The sequence below is a fragment of the Uranotaenia lowii genome, chromosome 3 (assembly GCF_029784155.1).
Source record: "Uranotaenia lowii strain MFRU-FL chromosome 3, ASM2978415v1, whole genome shotgun sequence".
Lineage (NCBI taxonomy): Eukaryota > Metazoa > Arthropoda > Insecta > Diptera > Culicidae > Uranotaenia > Uranotaenia lowii.
Genome location: NC_073693.1, coordinates 142630608 through 142654915, shown reverse-complemented (window position 1 = coordinate 142654915; position 24308 = coordinate 142630608). Strand labels below are relative to the sequence as shown.

The window sequence follows — 24308 nt, the reverse complement described above, 5'->3', positions numbered from 1 at the left end:
ACAAGATTATTTCTAGGATGAGTTGGGTCGGTGGCTCTACTCGATCAACCCAAGGGTAAGCCTTAAGCCCTGGTTTAATAGATTGGACCTGAGTCGTGATTTTATTCGTATTTATTCCCCGTCTCATGTCCAATCATTATTATTTATTTATTTATTTATTTATTTATTAAGTCAAACTATGTAGACTACAATACTTAAAACTACTTAAAACTAATGTAAGCTATTGTTTTGTTGTTCTATGAAGTTGTTTTTGAATGCCTTTTTTAATTGTGTTTTGTTCATCGCTACGTCTATAATTTGACTTTGTAAATTGTATTTGTACATCATTTGATTGGCAGAGGAAAAGTGGTCCAATTGATTTTACGTAGCGCATATAACAAAAATTGTTTTTGAACTGATTCGAGACGTTGCTTGTGAATATATGAATAAGGATTCCATATGATGCTACAATACTCCAATATCGAACGAACATAGGATATATAAAGTGATTTTATGGTGTACGGATCTTGAAAGTGTTTGCTGAAACGTTTTACAAATCCTAGCATGCAATTTGTTTTATTGATGATATTGTTCTGATGTTCTACAAACGTGAGTTTTGAATCCAGTATGACGCCGAGATCCCTTACAATTTTGCATTTTTGTACTTGTTGATTGCCTAATTTTGTTTCAATGATAGAGTGACTTTGTCTTCTGCTAAATGATATAGAGTTGCATTTTTTAACATTCAATTGAAGTAAACTTTTGTTGCACCATTCAAAGAAAACATTGATTTCGTTTTGAAATGTTTCAACATCTTCGGTTGTTTTTATTCTCAGAAATAGTTTAATATCATCGGCGTATATGAGGTATTCAATCCGTTTTAGAATAAAGGAAATGTCGTTAACGAACAGTATGAAAAGGAGAGGTCCTAAATGAGACCCCTGAGGCACACCAGAGGTCACAGCTACAGATTTGGATAATTCGTTTTGAAAACGGACGATTTGTGTTCGATCAGTTAAATATGATTGTAACCAGGAGAGAAGATTTGGATGAAAGCCAATTTTTTTTAATTTGAAGATTAAAAGGGGTATGTCAATGCGATCAAAGGCTTTGCTAAAGTCGGTATAAATAGCCTTAACATGAAAGCCTTTGCTCATAGAATCGATAACGTATGTAACGAATTCGAGAAGATTTGCGGTGGTGTGCGGGCCGCATTAAAAATTTCCTATGACGTAGAGGGCCGCAGCCAAAATCAGTTAAATCGGTACATTCAGCTTTAGTTTTTCTGCAGTAATATTTTACATAAAAATCAGTGGTGGTTTTTTTGTGACAATTTAAGACGGGGCTACGCGGGCCGCATTGACCTAGGCCGCGGGCCGCATGCGGCCCGCGAACCCCCAGTTTGACATGCCTGCTGTAGAGCGTCCTTTGAAGAAACCATATTGTTTACTCGTTATAATATTTTTTACTTGTTGATAAATTTTTTCATTTATTATTGATTCAAAAAGTTTTGGGATGCAAGACAAAATAGCTATTCCTCTATAATTTCGTACATCTGATTTTTTTCCAGACTTGAAAAGCGGAATTAAAAAAGATTTTTTCCAAAATTTGAAAACTTTTCTACAATTTAATGACATATTAAAAAGAATCAGAAGAGGCTCTGTCAATTCGGCCGCCAAGTTTTTAAGGAAACATGGGGGAAGTCCATCAGGCCCTGCTCCTTTGGAAGCATCAAGTTTTCTAAGTCCTTCGAAAACATTATTGTAATCAATTTCATTGACCTGAATGTCACACGCTAGAATTGGAATGACTGAAAAGTATTCTCTATCTCGGTCAACCTCAGTGAAAGAAGTGTACACTTCTTGAAAAAAAGTTGCAAATAAGTTAGAAATTTCCAGTGGATTATTTCCAATGCTTCCGTCAAGTGTCAATTGAGTAGGAAAGTTTGAATTTTTCATCTGCGTTTTAGTATAGCCAAAGAAAGCTTTTGGGTTTTGTTTAATTTCTTTTTCAATTTCCTGATTGTATTTTTCAAAAGAACTTTTTACACATGAATTAAGCTGGTTGCATAAATTTATTTAATTTTGATGATTTGTAACACTTCTATCACTTCTGTAGACTTTATGAGCTTTTTGCTTCCTATTTTGTAAGTTTTTCAAATCTTTGTTATACCAGACAGGGTGTTTAGAGCTGTAGGACCGTCTTTTTAATTTTGAAGGTACATAACTGTTTATGAGATTAATCATTATGTTATAAAAGGTTTCTACTGCTGTATCGACATTTCCTTCATTCTTCAATATACTTGACCACTCTTTATTATTCAGTTCTTGTTTTAAAAGTTCGTGGTTTGAATTTTGATAGTCTGGCATTTCCTCGTACTCCCAGTCGCGAGGGTTTGTCACAGTTATGAATAAAGAGCGAATATTCGATCGCTGTGTGAAATACTTCATTTTTCCATAGTGGATCTGCCGATTCATTTACACAAAAGTCTTCTGTACAGTTTGTAAATAAAAGATCAAGATACGTATTGTTACTATTCTTTACATGATTTACTTGGTTTAAGCCTAAAATAGAAGCGTTGTCAAAAATTAGTTGTAAAGTTTCGTTCTCCCCTATAACTGGGAGTAAAATTGCTTCATTTTCATCATCCAAAATAAAATCAGCGTTACGTTGATTGAAATCGCCATAAATGTGTAGTTTTGCTGCCAGGTTTTCAGCTACTGTATTTTTGAGAATTTGGAAAAATAAATCAAAATAGTGAGACGTGGCATATTCAGGTGGGAAGTACACGGAAGCGAAAATGTGCACTTCCTTTGCCAATGATGTTTTAACGAAAACATAATCAAATTCTGTGCATGTTTGCGTTGCAATTTGTTCTGAGGGAAAAAAAGAGTCTATGGCAACGAGAACGCCACCACCTGACTTTTTTTTGGACAATGCTAAATTTCTATCTTTGCGGAAAACATTAAAATTTGAACCAAATACTTCCTCGTTGTGTACGCTAGCGTCCCAGTTTGTTTCAGTAAACAGTATTACTCTATAAGACGAGGCCAGAAGTTTCAAATTAATATCTTTCATTTTTGCCGCGCTTTTCATTCGATTAACATTCTGGCAATATACTAATATTTCCGCGGAAGAAAAGGTTCTAGTAGGTACCTAAATCGGCACGCGTCGTTGGGGCAGAAAATTATATTGCCCATACATTACCGGATTGTAGTAATCAAACGCCGTGGGAGCCGTGGGAGCCATAGGGGCACGATGGCAGCATGACGCAGGGAATGGTGTGATGAACGGAGTAGGTAGACACGGTACTCTATCGTATAAATATTGTTGCCAGCAATTTGTTTGGCTGTGACCAAGGTTACCACGACATCGAGCATATCGTTTGGTCATGTGAGGCCCACCTGGCCGCTAGAATGAATTTAATAGACTCCCTTCGGGCCTGAGGAAAACCACCCTGCACCCCAGTAAGAGATGTCCTAGCTACGATAGAGATTGATTACATGTTCGAAATATACGTTTTTCTAAAAGCTATTGATCTTCGTCTATAATCCTATTCATTTTCATATTTCCCTATCTATTTTCTGCTCTCTTCTAACTAAAAGGGAAAAAAATGATAAAGTGATGTAGGCCTAAGAAAACAATTGTAAACATACGAAACGAGTTTGGCTCCTAAAAGCCTCAAGGTATGAGCCGTTTCAAATAAAGAAATTACAAAAAAAGATTATTTCTAAAAATTAACTGTGTAAAAGTGAATAATAATGCTTCTACGAATTATTTGAATAGATAACTGCATTTTAAGGAGTTTTCTAGAATTCCAAAGGTTTTCAAAGGTTTTAAAAGGGGTTTTTAGAGATGCTCTTCTAGCACTTCTAGCACAGCACTCTAGGAATTTGATATCTGAGCTACAATACTTCATCAAACTGCTTGAATTCTTCATTAACAATCACTGGTATGATGCAAAATGATTAAACATAGATTTGAGGTTGAACTTGAATCCCAAAAACAGGCTTCAAATTCAAAAATACTAATGTTTTTAAGTAGTCAAACACCATTTCTCTAGTTTTAAGTCATAGATAGCAGCTTACAATTAAACTGAATTGATGCCCATTTTCAAATATCCGTAAATAATTCAGGTGTGCTGGATAGATTTGACCAAGAAATAAGTTCTTGGTACCCTGTGAACGCCTTGGAAATTCTAAGATCACTAAATTAAAATATTAGAACGGCATAAAGGTCACTAAAAGTGAATTTCTTGGACCGATAATCAGATTAATGCTGTACTGAATGCTAGCAGTTTTATTGGTATGATTTGGAATTTAATTGGAAGTTGAGATGAGCAGGAATTTTGACGGTTGTACATTTTGTACATTCTTGTGCTGGTGATTTTTTTTTTAAATCCGGAAAAGCTTTCCGCAGCGTGAACTCCAACAAAACTGTGTTGGAAAACTACCTCGAAATGATGAATATGGGCCTAAATAAATCTGAAGAATCAATATTGAGACTTCATTTTGTTTGAACTGTAAGATAGTGCTGCCATCTACGACTTGAAACTATAAAAAGTGTGGTTTACTACATCTATGACTTAAAACTAGAAAAAAAATCTTGAATTCCAGCCTGGTTTTGAATTCCAACTTTTTTTTCCGTATCAAAATAAACCCAGAATTATTGTTTCATCTTTTTACGTCATTTTAATGAAGAAAATAAGTGGTTTTGTGAAAAATTACAGCTCAAATATCAAATTTCTTAGTTCTAGAAGAGCATCTCTTTAAACCTCATTTGAATACCTTTGAAAACTTTTGGAATTGTAGAAAACTCCTAAAAATGCAGTTATACATTTGAATAATTCATAGAAGCAGCCTTATTCATTTTAACACAGTTATTTTTTAAAAATAATCTTGTTTTTTTTTTTGGAAAACACAAGTGGTACTATTCTTATTTCGCACCCTTTTTTCATATTTTTGATCCTCAACGCCAATTGCTACGTCTAAAAAAAGCAAACTTATGCTTGATTTATCTATTGAACAATTCAAAACTAATTATAGAAGAAAATTTTGGTGATTTACAATCATTCATATTTTAACAAGCAAAACACATAGTGGTACTATTCTTATTTCGCTCACTGTATATAGATGAACTTGCTTGTTTAATTAACATCTATAGCTAAAATAATCTATCGCTTAAGTTTAAGCTTAAGTTTAAGAGTCATCTCTTTGATCTCTTATTTCGTCCACCCTCGTATTCCTTATTCCAAATTAAGGCTTGTTACTTCAAAGAAATTAAATTTCTGGATAAGTATACAATTTTTTTAAGATTCCCTGGAACAATTTTTTCTAAAGTATCTAATCAGTTATTTCTATTTAAGTAGACTGTTGACTTGTAAAATTTATTTTAAAAATACCCAAAAATGACAAAATACACTTTCCTAACATTATAAGTTTGCTTATCAACTTAGTTCATTACTTAGGAATCCTTGAATCATTCAATTCAATCTTCTGTTAAAGAGAAACATATTGATTGAAGTCTATTTATTTTAGGCTGCAACAATGTTGCCGAGAAAGTTTGACACTTTATGCCATGTCCTTCTGACCTTCGGTGATCCACAACTGCTTGGAATGATGTTGTTATTTACCATTGAAGGCAGTTGTCGATCCATTTACGATACAGGAAGAGACAAAAGCAAAATATTTACCCCCAAAAGGCAGCAGCAGCAGCCGGTCAGCGAAGCCACAAACATCACTCGGTCTATTACATTGCAGAACATGCAGGAAAGGACAGAACAGGACAGGACCTCCATAAGGGCGCTTCGGCCTTTCATACATACATACATAGCTACGTGGTTGTTATTCAGTGTAGGCCACCGGACAGCAGCTAGCCAGTCATGTCTCTAGTCCATCAAGCACAGCATCTTTGGCCACATGTGGTGAAAACGGCAAACAGCATCACTCATCCACCATCCGATCCATCCGCCGGCAAAGTGGATCGAATTTTCAGTCTCAGCAGACCTCTTTTGGGGAAGTGGTTTCCAGTATCATTTCACCGCTCCATCACCTTGAAGCGCTCCCATTTGGGGGCTGATGGAGATTGGAAATCTCGAAAAAATGTATACCCATAATGGTGAACAGCAGGATGAGCACCAGGGGAAAAAAAAGTAAACCTTTGACGCTCTGTAAAATTTTAACCATGCTGGATGGTTAGGTTCTGACGTCTATCAGACAGTTTACATGGAGTGTTGCGCAAAGATCGTTATGATGGGCTGTACGAACCGCGATGGGACGACAAACTGCTTCATTACTACCCATAGATATTCTGTTCGTTTACTGTAATCAATATGATTTTACTCATAGGTACATTTTTTTTGACATTAACGTTTGGTCACGTGATTTAGCATGAATCAGTGACTTGAATAAGGTGATCTTATCGTTTGGCTTTAAGAAGAACGCTCAATTATCGAGCAAAGTTTGCGATAAAATCGATTTCCAATCTTGTTATAAATAATCTGTGTACAATTTTATCTTCCATGGGGTCCGGGTATGGTGTAGGTACTCGTTGCATTGGAGATTTGTAGAACTTAATAATCTAAAGAATGCATGTGAGCACACACTTAGGCAGAAATTGCGGTGAATCCGTGCACCCATGGTAGATAACCAACATAGATTTTATTCTATAATTTATATTGAATTTTCTTCGAAACTTATATTTAATATCCAAAATTTTGTTTAAAATCATTTTGTATCAAAATGATAAGATTTTGATTTTGAAAAAATGCCATACATCTTAGCTAAAACTTTCTTTCAAAAATTTCTTAGTAACAATTTTGGAACTTTGCTCAATTGCTCAACGAACCTGAAGTTTGTATTGGCTTTTGAATCATTTTGTTTTATTATTACGTTAGCTTTCCAAGTAATGGTTACTGCACTAAAATAGCAGCTAATTTCGCCAAAACTGGCTTAATTGCTTAAATTGGACAAATCGACAGTACAGAGTTTTTTTTAATGAATTTTCATCCAAATTTCTGTTTTAGACTTGAAATTCGTATTGAAACATTTTCAAATGATTTAACCAAAATTTTATCATTTACTGAAGTAATTATCCTGAGTTCAGCATTAGACTGAGTCGATTTGGGGTCATTTTTGAATTTCTCAAACCCTGGGGTCTTAAAAGCTTCGTTTTGGTCCAAAACTCATCCATGATTTTTTTGTAGAATTTTTAAGTAACGTTTACATGAGTAAATTTGAACTTTTAGGTTTGTATGGGAAAATTGAATATTTTGTACTGAAAAATCAACATCAGTTTTGTTTCTTCTGTGGAACCGAGCCAGCTGATGGTTTTTGTGCCAATTTATAAAATTCCTTAAGGAAATTCTCCGCTGAACAATTTTGTCCAAGACCGTAACTTCGTATCTTGTTAGGCAAAAAAGTTATTAGCTGTTTAACTGGGGTATATCTTTTCGCATTGATAACCAATAAATTCAATTGACATCACTGATTGAGCCCGCAAAGTATTGCATGGAAAGGAGTCATGCAATACCTCGCTATGCACCCTGCAGTGATGTCAATAAAATTCATTATTTATCAATGCGAAAAGATATATACCCATTCATCACCTAATAATTTTTTGTCTAATAAAATACGAAGTTACGGTCTTCGACAAAGTTGTTAAGCGGAAAATTTCCTTAAGGAATTTTATAAATTGGCACAAAAACCATCAGCTGGCTCGGTTTCACAGAAGAAACAAAACTGATGTTGATTTTTCAGTACAAAATATTCAATTTTACCATACAAACCTAAAAGTTCAAATTTACTCATGTAAACGTTACTTAAAAATTCTACAAAAAAATCATGGATGAGTTTTGGACCAAAACGAAGCTTTTAAGACCCCAGGGTTTGAGAAATTCAAAAATGACCCCAAATCGACTCAGTCTATTCAGCATATCATTTTCCAAATGATCATTCTCATATTATCATGGATTCCTTATCTTACTTTTTTCAATGATAACTGATTCTATGTTCTAAACATTTATTCTCTATTCTGTTTTTTTTTTCAATCGATCATTTTTGCACTTATAGGACATCAAATTAAACTTTTGTTACATTTAGAGTAACTATTTGATAATCATATTTTTTTTATCTGATGAGAATCATATTCATAAACATCTCACGAAATGGTTTTTTTTGTGTTTCATTGATTTAAAATTGAAATTTAAAATTTGTGGGCATTTCTGTTTTGGCTCTGAGTGTAACTTTCAATATCTATTTTTTTTTTCATTTAATTTGTGCTTTTCAAATATTTGGTTGCGAATCATATTCACATGATTGTTTGGAGAGTAGTTCAGTCAAATCTGTGGGGGAGAGTGGGATTACTGATCTCCTTTTCTGGTTTCCTTCATATCTTTCAAAAAAATTAACCAATGAACTCATTTTTCTCGCTTAGGAAATACCAGACTCTTAATTTTATGATTAAAAACTTTGTCCAACGAAATTTTTTTCGCCGAGAAAATTATCTTGGCAATTTTCTTAAAAATTACATAACCACAGGAACTAGGAAACTTGACTTTCAGTACTTTTTCGGTTATGGTTTTAACACACTATAACCTGTCTCATAGCTATGTTGTTAAATAGTTTTTGTTGAAATTGTACCATGAAGAACTGATATTTCAACTCATATGAAAAGAAGATTTTAATATATTTTTCTAATCGTTATCGCTGTTTTCTAATCCTTTCTTTAGCTGTGATTTATTTTTGATTTCGGCAACTTTGGAACTTTTTTCATTTTCAAAAGTATGATTTTATGTTTTTTTTTTAAATTTTCTTTAGTAAAAGGATTATGATCAATACAAAAAAATAGTTGAAATGTCTCAGCTTTTTGTGGTACTATTTTACCATAAATTATATACCAATATATCAATGAGACAGGTTTTTTTTTAAATATATTTTTATTTGTACCAAATTCATCATTACATTTATATTACATTATTACATTAAATTAGGTGTTCAGTTCAATAATGAACTGTCTAGAGCCCTATAGTTTACTAATCACTAAAATTTATTTATTTGACTTAAATTTGCTGAGCGCAATCAAGTATTTTTATGTAGGAGAACATCCTGTAATATCAAAAATATTTTAAACTTACAACTAAAAACTAAAACTATCCTAAAATTAAACTAATTGTAGAGCGAACGAATCTCTGCGACGGAAGACTGCATCGATTTGCCTCTAAAGTTGGAGATGATTTTGTTGGCCATCTCTTCGATCGATTCAATGCCCGCAATCCGATGAAGATCTTCGGTGCTGTGCCAAGGTGGAAGCCGCAAAATCATTTTCAGAGCCTTGTTCTGAATCCTCTGGATGGCTTTCTTCCTCGTCGCGCAGCAGCTAGACCAAATCGGAACTGAATACATTATCGCTGGTCGAAAACCCGTTTATATATCTGCACCTTATTCCTCAGGCATAGTCGGGATTTCCTGTTGATGAGAGAATACAGAGATTTAGTGTATTTATTACATTTAGATTGAATATCTTCAATGTGATTTTTAAAAGTAAGATTCCGATCAAGTGTAAGTCACAAGTACTTCACGTGATCAGACCATTCTAAAGAAACCCCATTAAAAGTTATGGAATGATTTTCATTAGGTTTTAAAAAATTTGCTCTTGGCTTATGGGGAAATAAAATAAGTTGAGTTTTGGAAGCGTAAGGAGAAATTTTCCACATTTTCAAGTAACTCAAAAAGGAATTTAAGTTTTGTTGCAATCTACTGCGTACCACCCGTAAATTTCGATCTTTGGCTGAAAGCAAAGTATCGTCAGCAAATATTGCGGTTACTGGGAAAATTTCTAATCGCGCGACGGTAGCCTTCCGTGCGGTAGGCTAGCCGGAGCAGTAAACACAGTTAAAAAATTCACTCATACTCACTAATTTCATTGAAAAGTTAAGAAGTAAATTCTTGAATCAATCTTCAAATCATTATTTTGCAAGAGAGGACAAAACATGAAGTCATCGGAATGAAATATTATTATTCTTAGTATTCAATGAGATTGAATTAATTACGAGCGTTAAAATCCCAGACAAAACAAAAAACAATCTACATTATTGAAAACACATTTTTCCATAGCCTGAGAATTAACGAATTTGGCATGACGAAGATTTTTGATGCGTTAAATGCGTCTTTGATACTTTATATGCTGGTCGAATTCAATTATGTTGTCGTTAAAATGTAACAAATCGTATATGAGAAGTTAAAAAAAGGAGTTGTGTACAGTGAATAATCTTTTAAAGGAAATAATACCATTCGCATCACAAAAAATTGGACTGCGCACTCATAACAGCGGATTTTCTGCGATCTGACAAATCAGTATAAAATCTGACGGTTTTCTACACGCTAACCGCTTTTCAGTTAAACTTTATACGGATAACTCCGACTGCAAAACATAGCACGAAATCCAACATTCAATGAATGATCGCTACAGTGTCGTCGAACTCTAAACTTATTTAAACAACTACAGGTTTTCATTTTTTTCGTGAATTTGTTCGCTGATTGACTCCATCGCAAACAGGTTTTTTTATTATTCATTTTTCCGTGGTTTTAACCGCTGATTGACCAAGCTTCTATAAACAATAGATAATAATATAATAATATTGGGTATACATGTTTGTTTGACAACTTTTTATTAAATCATCTTTCAATGTTTTCCGCTTGTTCATCCGATTTAATTTCAGTCGATAAATAATCCTTATGTAGAACAATGCTCATTTTTTTCTTGAATACTGTAATTTTTTTTACAGTGGTACCCTACGGGAGCCCAAATCAGCTATCGCAGAAATAGAAAAAAAGAGTGGATCAGCAATAATCTTCTACCTTTTCCTTCTGGGACATCAGGAAAATCAGAAGTAAAAATATTGTATTGTCATTGAAGTTGAAATCCGAAGTTTTCGCGCTGGTGATCGGCAACCTTGCCAACTAGCGACGTTGTGAAATATCATTACTGGCAACGCTTTTGTAAAGTAATAACCAGCGTGCCTATACAGCTACGGGTGGTTGCATATTGAGCAACAGTTGGCAAGGAGTACCAAAAGTTTCTCATTGGTGGGGGGTGGAGACGGAGCGCTTTTTGACAGCGAATTGTTCGCCTACCATGCCTATGATTACGATTGCCTGTCACAAGATGGACGATTCCGTGTATTCACGCAGAGTAAACTTGAATTTTGGAACGAATTAAATCTGACTTTGAATCCAGCTCCTGTTTTCTTTGAATCAATGAATTATAGTTTTGATTGAAAAGAATAATTTTTGAAAAAAAGAATAAACTTTTTGAATTGAATAACTTTGGACTTTGATTTTAAACAAATTCTTTGATTCAAAAGAAATTTGTTCAATTGCATATTTCTTTAGAAACAAAGTAAATTTTCTTTCAACCGAAGAAAAATGTTTTAAACTGAAAAGAATAATTTTTGAAACAAAAACTTCAAACTTAGAAGATATTTTGCATTGACTTGCAAGAAGAACAGAAAACCGAAAAATCGAATAAAGTTCGGCCGCTCGTTTTAAAAATCAAACCAGTGAATCGGAGTAAGCTATAAATAAGGAGGATTCAGGATGCAAAATGGTAAGTGTAAGTTAATAAATACTGAATATATAAGTGAATTCAAGATTTTCTAAAACGCTTGTATAGTTACAGGACCACGGCCGACGGATAGATTTCCAAGTCTCTCGAACATGGAGAAAGCTGCGCAAAGTAACACCTCCCCAAATCCCGCGGTCGTATTTTTTCGGCCCAATCTTCAACGGCAATCACCAGTCGGACCAGCCAGCAGCTGGAGTGGCTTTCGGAAGTTTATTGACCGGCCCACGGAGAATGCGAAACTTTGTCAACGAAATCAAGGACCCTACTCGGTTATAGTGAACCAGTGTTTTATGTGATTGTGAATAAAAAAGAATTTAAGAACTAAAATTGTATCTGTTTATTATTCAAACTCCTAATAGGAACTTCGAAACAACAGGGTAAAAACCTTCCAATTGGAATAAATGGAAAATGGTTCAATGAATAAATGCTTTTAAATCTATATCTAAATTACCTTTGGGCAAAGATAATAACTTTAAATCAAATGAAACTGGTTTTTGTATCAAAGCATTAATATTTTGAATCTAAGATTTTTCAAAAGAAAAAATCTTTGAAACAGAGGAAAATGCATTTGAACCAAAGGATTTTTTATTTATACCAAAACCAAAGGAAAAAATCCATTGTTTTTGCGGCACTTTCCTTTGAAATAAAAAATCTTTGGTATAAGAACACACCCGAAGTTGTACACGTCCTGATAATAACTTGTCGCCAGTGAGTGTCGCCAGTAAATGTCGCCAGCGCTCATTGACGATAACTCCGGTTTGGGGATTCAGCGACAATATAAAATAGGCCCAAGTATACTACCCTGAGGGACACCAGCTCTAATGGGTATCCTTTCAGAGCATGAATTTTGATAGCTTACTTGCAAAGTTCGGCTAGTCAAATAATTTTGAATAATTTTGGTGAGATATACAGGAAAATCAAATCGAGCTAATTTAGCTACTAAACCTTTGTGCCAAACACTGTCAAAAGCTTTTTCAATATCAAGAAGAGCAACACCAGTTGAATAACCTTCAGATTTGCTAGCGTTAATCATATTAGTTACACTCAAAAGTTGATGTGTAGTAGAATGCCCATGACGAAAACCAAATTGTTCATCAGGGAAAATAGAATTCTGATTAATGTGAATCATAATTCTATTCAAAATAACTCTCTCAAACAGTTTACTTAAAGAAGGAAGCAAACTAATTGGTCGATAACTTGAAGGCTCTGAAGCACTTTTTCCAGGTTTCAAAATTGGAGTTACTTTGGCATTTTTCCATTTATTTGGAAAATTAGCCAAGTGAAAACATTTGTTGATGATTTTAACTAAAAAATTTAAAGTGCTTTCAGGCAACTTTTTAATAAGAATATAGAAAATCCCATCTTCCCCCGGGGCTTTCATATTTTTAAATTTTTTGAAAATCAATTTAAGTTCATCAATATTTGTCTCACAAGAACTTTCAAATACATTTTGTTTAGAAAGAATATCATCAAATTCAAGGGAAATTTGAGCATCAATTGGACTTACAAAGTTTAAATTAAAATCATGAGCAGACTCAAATTGTTGGGCTAATTTTTGAGCTTTTTCTGCATTGGTTAAAAGAAGTTTATCCCCATCTTTTAAAGTAGGGATTGGCTTCTGGGGCCTTTTCAGAATTTTAGTTAATTTCCAAAATGGCTTTGAGTAGGGTTTTATGTCCTATACTGCTTTAGCAAAATTTTCATTACCAATAAAATTCAAACGACGTTTGATCTCTTTTTGAAGGTCGCAATAAATAAATTTCAAATAAGGATACCTAGTACGTTGATATTGGCGTCGACGAATGTTTTTCAGTCTTATCAAAAACTGAAGATCATCATCAATTAAAGGTTGATTAAATTTATGTTAACGACGACATTGCGTCATATTTTGAAGGAAATTGGTTGAATATTTTCGAAAAGGTTCGAATAATACGAGCCTTTTCAAGAATTTGCAAATTATGAACTTGATCCTTTTTAAAATGGATCAAATAAAGCTCAGGAGCAAAACCAACACTACTGATATTATTCGTGTTGGTTCTTTTCCTCATTTGAATTACTTGAATCGGAGAAAAACCTAACAAAGAATTTAATTCAGTTGTGATCTCATCCGGTGTCTGATCGCCGGTGAGACCACGAAGTACAACCTTAAATGGACGATCACTTCTAGTGTCGTAAGTAAAAAATTGATGTTTTTTATTATTCAAATAATTTAAGATTTTTTGAAAATCATTGAAAGATTCCGCTAATATACGAGCAGCACCATCCTTTACGGAGGTGACGATTTCTTTCCGAAAGGCATTGAAGTCCGAAATCGTGACCGTTTTTGGTGGAACCTTTTCGTTTTTAAGAGTATGAGAAGAAGAAGGTTTCTTAGTACTCTTATCAGAATTAAATAAGAATATTTCCTCATCACCGATGTTATGAAGGACATCGAATGAATTGGAAATTTCAACTTTTTTGGGCGATGGACCTTAATAAGGTTGGGCAATCCATTTTCTCCCGGCTCTTGAGCCAGCTGATGACTTCCCCATGCTGGAAAGAAAAGAGAAAAATATGAATAAAAAAAAATGAAAATAATTTTAGCACTGAAAAGTGCTGATTGAAAAACAGGTACGAAAAAAATAAATAATGCAAAATGCTCCTGCAGGTACACAGCAACGATACGATGCTCCGGCGTACGTGTTGAAGGCGCAACGGTACAGATGGAAGTAATCTAGATACAGGTTGAAATGTGTTAATACTACAACCAAACAAGTACGAAAAAATTGCCAAATAAACATTACTCAGCGAATAGTTTTCCGTTGGACAAAAGTCGTTTATAATCATAGAACTAAGCTTCACTGATTTTTCAGCAAAAAATTGGGTTTTTAATGATTAATTGTCCTTGAAAAATATGAAGAAAACATGAAAAGGGGATCAGTAATCCTACTCTCACCCACAGTTTCGCCTGAACTACTCTTCAAAAAATCATGTGAAACTCACATTGTGAATATGGTTTGCAACCAAATACTTGAAAAATCAAAAGATTTTGCTATCTAATACAACAATAATGGATGAAATAGGCCATTATTTGACGAAATGGCATGCATTTCAAATTGAGTATTCCGGTGGTCTGGGTGGTCGAATATTTTGATGCCTCATTGACAGTGATAAATACTCCTAAAAAATTTTATTCCACTTTTGAAGCCTAATAAATTTTTTATCGATTACATTTATTTTCGGCGATTTCAGTCAACAAAAATATTAAGACGATTTTCATTTCTTCATCTGACGTTTTGGTATTATACCTTTTTCAAGGAGTCGCGCATAAGTTTTTCTTACGTTCGGGTTATTTGGGGTACTCTAGTGGGTATGTAAGCAGGTAGTAGGAAAGTAAAAAAACAGTTTCTCGTTTCCAATTCCCTATTCCATCATAAGACAATACTTGCAAGCACTTGCACTGTGCTTCGCAGTGAGGACTGTTGGGATACCATCAAAACAGCCATCAACAGTGCTGCGGAGAACGTCATCGGTTATGTGGAGCAAACTCGACGGAACGACTGGTTCGACGAGGAGTGTAGGAGGGTGATGGACGAAGAGAATGCCGCGCGAGCGGCAGTAGTGCAAAGAGGCACCCGTCGAAATGTGGAAAATCACCGACAGCGGAAGAGGCAGCGAGTCCGAATTTTCCAGGAGAAAAAGCGCCGCCTGGAGGAGGAGGAGCTCGAAGAGCTGGAGCAGCTGCATCGTTCCCAAGAAACACGAAAGTTCTATCAGAAACTCAACGCATCCCGCAAAGGCTTCGTGCCGCAAGCCGAAATGTGCCGGGATAAGGAGGGGGGTATCCTGACGGACAATCGTGAGGTGATCAAAAAGTGGAAGCAGCACTTCGATGAACACCTGAACGGCGCACATGCAGGAGATCAAGACGGTGGGGGAAGGTTCATCGCCGGCGCGGCGTAGCCAACGACGAAGAGGAGCCACTCCCAACGATGAGTGAAGTTAAGGAAGCCATTCGCCAGCTGAATAGAAACAAGTCGGCTGGGAAGGATGGCATCGCAGCTGAACTCATCAAAATGGGCCCGGACAAGTTGGCCGATGCGGATCTGGGACATAGAACAGCTACCGGAGGAGTGGAAGGAGGGGGTAATATGCCCCATCTACAAGAAGGGCGACAAATTGGACTGTGAGAACTACCGAGCGATCACTGTCCTCAATGCCGCCTACAAAGTGTTGTCCCGAATCCTACTCCGCCGCCTCACGCCACAAGCAAACAGATTCGTGGGAAGTCATCAGGCCGGCTTCATGGAGGGACGGTCAACGACGGACCAGATATTCACACTACGGCAGATCCTCCAAAAATGCCGGGAACACCAAGTCCCTACGCACCATCTATTCATCGACTTTAAAGCCGCATATGACACGATCGACCGTAACGAGCTATGGAAAATCATGGACGAGAACGGCTTTTCCGGGAAGCTGATTAGACTGATCAAGGTGACGATGGATGGAACACAGTGCTGTGTGCGGATTTCGGGTGAATTATCGAGTTCATTCGAATCGCGCAGGGGGCTTCGACAAGGTGATGGTCTATCCTGCATGATGTTCAACGTGGCGCTAGAAGGTGTTATTCGACGAGCGGTGGGCGAAATGCGGGGCACGATTTTCAACAGATCCAGTCAACTTATCTGCTTTACATTGATATAGTCGGCAGATCATCTGTGGCGGTGGATGAGATCTACCGCAAACTGAAACGCGAAGCAGGAAGGATTGGGTTGAAGATCAATACGTCCAAGACGAAGTTCATGCTGGCCTGCGGATCCGAGACCGACCGAACCCGCTTGTCCAGTAATAACAAGGTCACGATCGACGGCGACGAGCTGGAGATAGTCGAAGACTTTGTCTATCTCGGCTCACTGGTGACCGCAGACAATGACACCAGCCGTGAGATCCGGAGGCGAATTATCAGCGGAAGTCGTGCCTACTATGGACTCCACAAGCAACTGCGGTCGAGAAGACTTAGCCCTCGCACGGAGTGTAACCTGTATACGACGCTCATTAGACCGGTTGTTCTCTACGGGCACGAGACATGGATATTGCTCGAGGAGGACCTGCGTACACTAAGAGTATTTGAGCGACGAGTGTTAAGAACCATCTTTGGCGGCGTACGGGAGAACGGAGTGTGGAGGCGAAGGATGAACTACGAGCTCGCGCGACTCTACGGCGAACCCAGTATCCAGAAGGTGGTGAAGGCTGGCCGGATACGCTGGGCGGGACATGTTGCGAGAATGCCGGACGACTGTCCTGCAAAACAGGTGTTCGCTACGAATCCGGTAGGAACAAGACGAGCGGTGGCGCAACGAGCGAGATGGTTAGACCAAGTGGAGCACGATCTGGCGAACGTGGGATGCCCTTGAAATTGGAGAACGGTTGCCATGGACCGAGTGAATTTTAGGAATTATGTTCGTCAAGTTATGTCGTGAGACGGAATACTATGTAAATAAATAAAAAAATAAATAATTGCACTGTGCTTTTTCGGTTAAGGGCAGGGTTACCATACGTTCTTTTTTAAGAGTACATGTACTCTTTTTCGATTTAGAAATGGGCGTAACTGGGTATAAAATGCGCAGAGCGGGCTAGATGCGCCACCATCAGTATTTCACGAAGCAAACATTTTTCAACATTTCTGAAAATGCCAGTCTGTTCAATTTACAATTTTATACGTTTATGAACATTTGTGGACCTTCTAAGTTTTCTTTATTACTTAAATTTTACGAAAAACGAAAACAAAATTTTTTGGGAGCTTTTTTTGCTATTTTTCAACTTTACTCGTAAGGAATTACGGCATCTATCATCAAAACATTTACCTGGCATCTGTTTCAATGATGAACATTGGTCTTGACAATCATCACACAGCGAAAATTTCCTTATTCAATCATTTTACGTATTATTTTAAACGATTTTTAATAAACATGTCTAGGCAGGGCAAAACGCGCCATGTCCGTTTATCTTTAAGCATGTTTCATAATTGTTTAAATTTATAAGCAGTTTTCATCAAAACAATTTCAAGAATATTAACATGTTGAAATGGAAAACATAAGTTGAATGTGAACGAATATATTTAAAATGCCTAAATTTAATATACACTGTAAATTTTTGCCTCGATTTCCAGCAAAAAAAATTGCTGGAAACGTTCAGCAATCCAAATTTTTGCTGGAAACCAGCAATCGGTTTTCGATTTGCTGGATTTTTCAGCATTCAGTTGTGTTCTTGTCATTTTTGCTGAAAAATCAGCAATCGGTTTTCGAATTGCTGGACTTTCCAGCAATTGATCTAGTTTGCTGGAAAATCAGCAATCGAGTTGTCAATTTGGAGTTTGTTTTTCTTTCGTACGCTGAAGCAAGGTGAGATTCTATTTTACGAATTTTGGTTAAATTAATATAATTATTTTAATTTCTTACATATTCTAGCAACCAGATAATAAGTTAAGGGTGAGTTTTTCTTGGACAGATAGATATTCTCTAAAATATTCTTATCAAAACTATTTTTACAGGTGGCGATCAACACTTTGGCACAAAGCTGCCAGCCCAGCCGGTGTTATAGAATATTTTTAAAAAATATCGTGTTTCTGGAAATAAATATATCCCTATTGAAAAACGGGAGGAAATAATTGTTTTTATTGCTTATTATATGCACAGCCAGTAATCAAAATTTAATTTTGAATTAAAATATAAATTTGATACTAAATACAGCCGGTTGTGTTGAAAGAAATAGCTGGTTTCCAGTAATCTGGATTGCTGATTTTTCAGCAATTTGAATTGCTGGAAACCAGCATTAACGTTTGCTGTTTTTTCCAGCAATTTAAATTGCTGGAAATTTTGCTGGAAAGTCAGCGGGACAAAAACCAGCAAAATTTTGCTGGTTTTCAGCAAAAAAAAATTTGCTGTGTAGATTTAATTAACTATTCACAAAAACGTCAGTATATCTGGCAGCACTGGGCGTAGCAATACATTTTTCCATCTGTGAAATAGAAAAAAAAGTGTTTTTACCTGGCAAACACTTTCGGAGGCCCTTGAATTAATAAACACTTACACGCTCATTTTTTTATAACCATTTTTGGTTCATAAATAACCATTTTATGGTTTTCGCAACAAAACTGCCAATATGGTTATTTTTTAACGATTTTTTCAAGTCCAATTCTAACCATCTTCAAAGTTCACATTCAATAACCAAATGTGGTTTAAAATTTAACCATAATGTATTGAAAAATCTCGTAATGCTTCATCGCCATTTTGAAAGTGATCAATTGTACGTGGTTTAGCAAATATTAAATTTTCTTCCAAAATTGACGTTAAAACAGGTTTTAACTTTCTCGTAAATTTGTGTCTTTAATCGAGTAAACATGATCCAGATACGAAAACGCTTGAAAGCTGCTAACAAGTAATTGTTTTTTTTTTAATTGTACGTTCTGTCTGACAGGAGATTCAAAGTTCGGAAGCAACGCCGGTAAGCCACCGGATCACGATCTGCCGAGCCGAGGGCCGGAGGAACCATACACTGCTTGACTTACTAGCTTCATGCAGCTGGTCGGCTAATCAGTTTGACCCCACGACAGTTCGCTTCCGAGCCTCGAAGTTCCGAACCGCCAGCACAGTCTTATGAAAATGAACAAAGTTTAAATTTCAGTAATTTGCATTAAAAAAAACATTGGGATTAGCCTGGATCCTGTCGTAATTCACCGGAAACATCAACCACTAACGGAAGACTCATTAACGGATCATGACACCATGAAGCAAAATTAAAAGAAAAAAAGCGTCTAAAATAGCGATCCGGAAGTAGCTCGTTTAATCTCCGCCACATCAAAAATTGCCTGGCAGAAAATCGGAACGGATCGGAACTTCTCACTCAGGTAATGTAGAATTTTGTTGTTCAATATGTTTGGATTTGTCAAATTTACGATTGTAGAATCCAGTCGACAAAATAATTCTGATATGTGCCTGGCCACGTCGCTCATTCCAATTAACTGGATGACTATTTTGTAGGACCTAGTTAAAAAAAACTAAACTTGGCTATCTTTTGTCGACAGTTGCGAACAAATCTCGTAGATCTAGCTGGACTAGCTCAAACCAAGCAGCCTTTTAGTCAGCTCGGTCGCATCAATCGATTCATTCAAGGCGAAGAGTTTAAAATCCACCGTCAAATCAAAGCGCCAGGAGGCGGCGTAAGCTGCTGTGGTCCGGGGAAATGTTTTCAAAATATGTCATTCAAACTGAACCGATGATGAGCACGAAGGTGGCGGAAGCAATAATAACTGCAACCTGCAACGATGGCGATGGAATGGGAGCGATCCACTCGGAAGTACTAAATAATTCGAGCATTACGAGTGGCAGTTCGATCGGAGTTCTACAACCGGCTACGCCAGATGGTGTATCAATATTACGAACAAACGATGAAAGTTACCAGTGCGTGGGGACATTTGCTAGGGAAACAATGATACATGCAAATGTAAGAAATGTAGCAAGGGACAAAGCAAGAAGGCAGATACGGCCACCTGCAAACAATGTAGCCGATTTTTCGATATGTCGGCAACGACACCCCGGCGCTGCATGCATGGAAATGCACAACTAAGATCAGCGTCCAGTAGTACACAATTTCCGAGTTGCTTCTGTATTTCCTGTCCGTCGGTGGCATGTCAGAAAAAATATCCGTTCTAGAAACCTGTGCAAGCAGATGCTGATGCACTTCAACAAAATGCCCCACCGTGGTGACTAATTTGGCAAATGCTTTTTATGCTTCGGCAGTCTATTGGCATCAATAAAAAAAATCTGGCAAAGAAAATGTTCTAAAAACCGAAGAATTGTTCGTTTTTTATTTCTCTTTTAAACAGTTTTCACCGTAATTCACAGTTTTGAAACCACGCTCCTACTTCATTTCGCATTGCGGTTAAAAAATAACCACTTTCTTACTTCTACGCTGAAATAGACTGCGGTTCAAAAATAACCATATTTCCACTTCTCAAGAGAAGTCAAAAAATGACTTCTATGGAAGAAGTCAAAAAATGACTTAACGCGGAAAGGTGTGAAATTGGTTACTTTTTAACGATAATTGGTTAATGATTTTCGAGCGTGTATAAATCGTTAAACGGCGCGTTTGGGTACACACATATGCGCACTTTGCCCCAAATGGAAATCATACTTTAGAAAGCCTTTCAAAATTTAACGATTAACACGTATATAATTGATATAAGTGTTCCTGTTTGTATATTTCTGGTGAAGAACAGTCTCTTTTTCAAAACTAGTATCGAATTTACTGGATTGCTTCTTTATTTACGAGGAATAAAAGATTCTTCTTAACATGGGCGTCTTACCTCCAGTTCCCCTACTCTTCTTTTACATAAATTTTACGAAATGTAGGGGAAAACTGTACAAGACGCACCAGTTTAGCAAAATTGCTATTTACAGCGATTCCAATCATTTAAAATCCAAATTGAGAGTTGACGACTATTCAGGGTTCAGTGTTACGTAATCTCGAAAAGAAAAAATATGATAAAAACACGATTTTGACTATATTTTTGTAAAAAACTAAAACAGCCAGAAAACAAACCACGGGGTAGAACGCCAAAGCTAGTGGACAGAACGCACCAAACGTGAAGGGTGGTAAGAAATGGAACAACGATTACACGGAATGTAATTATTGAAACATCAAATGTTTGATTACATATCATCGTATTTTCCTAAACTAACCATTCTTTGGCTAAAAATCATATAGTATAGCTGAACTCATCGAAAATTTCGCTTTTCAAGATACATTTTTTAATATCCTTATATATGAAACGCCTTCAAGTAGGCAACGAAATTCAATTTTATTGACTGATATAGTGATATCGCGGCAAACATGGCGGCCGATAATTTTTTCGAATCAAATATTGGTGCACCATTTTAACTCGAACAAGGACGGTATTTGTTACAATTATGCATTGTTAACAAAGAACTCATCTTTATCGATAGTTTGCGGTAGATAACTCGGTTTTGTTTATATTGGTTCATACGCCGTAATCAAAACAAACTCTAGAAATGTTATTTATTACAAATAACAAGTTTCACGCTTATTCTATTAATTCTTATGTTTCTAAGAACTAAAGTAGTTTTTGTGAACTTTTCATCTATTGAATGATGAAAATGCTTGTTTGCTACCATAAAAATGAAGAAAAACATCATTCGAAGCCGTTGGTTGGTGTATATTGGAGAAATAATTGCATGGGCCATATTAGCCCGCTGGTGCGTCTTGTACAATTTTCCCCTACTCTTTTTTATGAGAGCCATTTGATCAGAAAAATCAACTTGTTTGTTTCGGAATATGAAGTGTGTTCACCACATCTTAAACAAGAAATACGAAAGAAATTTCAAAAACTTTCAATATTTTACCAAAATATACCGTATTCATGAAGGTATATTTGAATCCTAATTTACAGTGAGCGCAATCAACGCCGTTGAGAATGCAATAAACCCTTGAACAGTTATTAAAAAGCACTAAAGGAATATACTCGAATGCTCCTTAGCTTTCTAATCTGATACTTTGTTCAAAGGAAATATACGCCCCAATTTTTTTTTTTTTATGAAGTATTTTATCGGACTTAGTGTGGTTTGTCAGTATAACAGCAAATACTATTTTTTCTTTGAATAACCCAAAAGGGAAAATTCAGTTCTTGACTTTTCTCTTTTCACAAGTTAAAAAAAAAAATGAGAAAATTTATAAATAGGAATGACGTATTTAATTCCTAAGTTTACCAGATTTTTTTCAGAGCATATTCGGGCCGAGAAAACCGGACATCTGGGCAGAATCTGGGCTTTACATTTTGAAATTTTCAGTTGAAAAACCGGGCAATATCGCAAATCTGACAAAAATCCAGGCTTTTCCTATGAAAATTCAAGACAACTTCGATTGGCATTGCAATTTTGCAACCTCTTCTATGGGTGTACCGGAGTATATTCATTATAGGGTACCATACATCGAGCATGAAATCAGCTACGCCAAGCACACGACGGGCAAGGTGGCAAACCTCGAACCCTGAAGATAAGAGGTCGGGCCTCGAGTCGTTAGAGGAGAGGTCGAGCCTCAAACCTTCAGTCGGAGAGGTTTGTGTGGTCAACCCCGAGTCTTTATGATAAGGGGTCGGGTCTCGAGTTGTAAGAGGAGGGATCAGGCCACTTATCAACAAGAGGAGGAGTACAAGTGGTCACCTCGAGTCATTACGAGGAAAGGTCAGATTCAAAGTCGTTAGAGGAGAGATCGGGCCTTGAATCGTGCAGAGGAGAGGTAAACATCGAGTCGATGCGAGGAGGGGTCGGATCTCGAGTCATTAGAGGAGAGATCAGGCCTCAAGTCGCTAAGAGGAGAGGTTTGTGTGGGAATTTCGAGTCATTGCGAAGAGATGTCGGTTCTCAAGTCGTTAGAGGAGAGTTCAGGCGTCGAGTCGTAAGAATGAGAGGTTTTGCTGAAAGTGGTCTCGTTAATGAGTATTGCCTTGGAGCGCATTAGCGCGAATAGACCTCCCACTATTGAAGCATAGTGTACTAAACAATTCGAGGTGGGAATCAGGTCTGCGGCCCCAGGTGGACTTATGGCGTAGGGGTACTTAGTATCATGAGTCGTCCAATTGCACCCATGGACCGAGAGTAGCATACTGCGGGGACTCGTTCGCTCGCCGTGCCTTGGAATGCAATCCGTAAAAAGGATTTACCACCTGGGAGATCAACTAAAAAAAAAGGTACTCCAAGCTTGATGACTAAGATTGCATTTATCCCGTTTGGGACCATGATTCTCCGTATCACAGGAAAACTGCTCTATAAAACGAAATTCGAATGGGAGCTCTCCAGATTTTCAGGACGCTGAATCTCTCCTAAATTTTAAAACAATTTTTTTACGAGAGCACAAGGACTTAAAGAATACCTGTGAATTCAGGACAGTGTTCTCCTGGTATATTTTTTTGTTTAATTGAGTTATATTTTTCAAAATATATTCCTCAAATTTCATTCTTAACTGAATATTTACGTTTGCTTTGGATTTTTTAAACATTTCCACCGAGATTTTTCTCACAATAAAGGTAGAATTCTGAACCTGAAGTAAGATCCTGAGATAATGAGCTTAACACTTAAAATTTGTTTTTTCATTCTGATTTTTTCATCCTCAATTTGTAGATTTGACACGATTCCAGTTTCGAAAATGATTTGTATTTCTTTCCAAACATTTATTGGATGCAGTTTAAGGCGAAAAGCTGTAAATTTTGATTCAAAATTAGCGACAACGAGAAATGTAATTCTTATGGAGAATTTCAAATGTTGATATTGAAATTTCAAGCTAATTCTTCGAATTCAATCGAAAATCAGATGAGACGCCAAATTCCGTATAATTATTATCGTTAGCCATTTTTATAGTCCCACGAAAACGCTTCTGGTTCGTCAACGGGTTCATATATTAATCGAACTTTGGCAGCATATAAATTTAAAATTACACGCTGTCAGAAAATGCAAAAGACGGCGATCTGTAGTTTAAAAAAAAAAATGATATGTCGAAAATATAAAATCGAGATCAAGAATCCTCATTCACCCCTAATAATTCTAGAAATCTAACAACCAATACGGCAGATGAGGTTACCTGATATTTCGAAGAACTTTGTGGGTACAATTAAAAATAACAAACATTCGTTTAAATATCCGTGAAAAGCCGAC

The 24308-nt window shown here is 36.4% G+C and overlaps 1 long non-coding RNA gene across 1 annotated transcript; it reads left to right on the top strand.

The window, feature by feature from the left end:
• Positions 1–18957: 18957 nt before the first annotated feature.
• On the top strand, positions 18958–20427 carry LOC129757104 (uncharacterized). Its single transcript, XR_008739619.1, has 3 exons — positions 18958–19020; positions 19298–19489; positions 19546–20427. It is a non-coding gene; the product is annotated as an uncharacterized LOC129757104 (long non-coding RNA).
• Positions 20428–24308: the final 3881 nt, after the last annotated feature.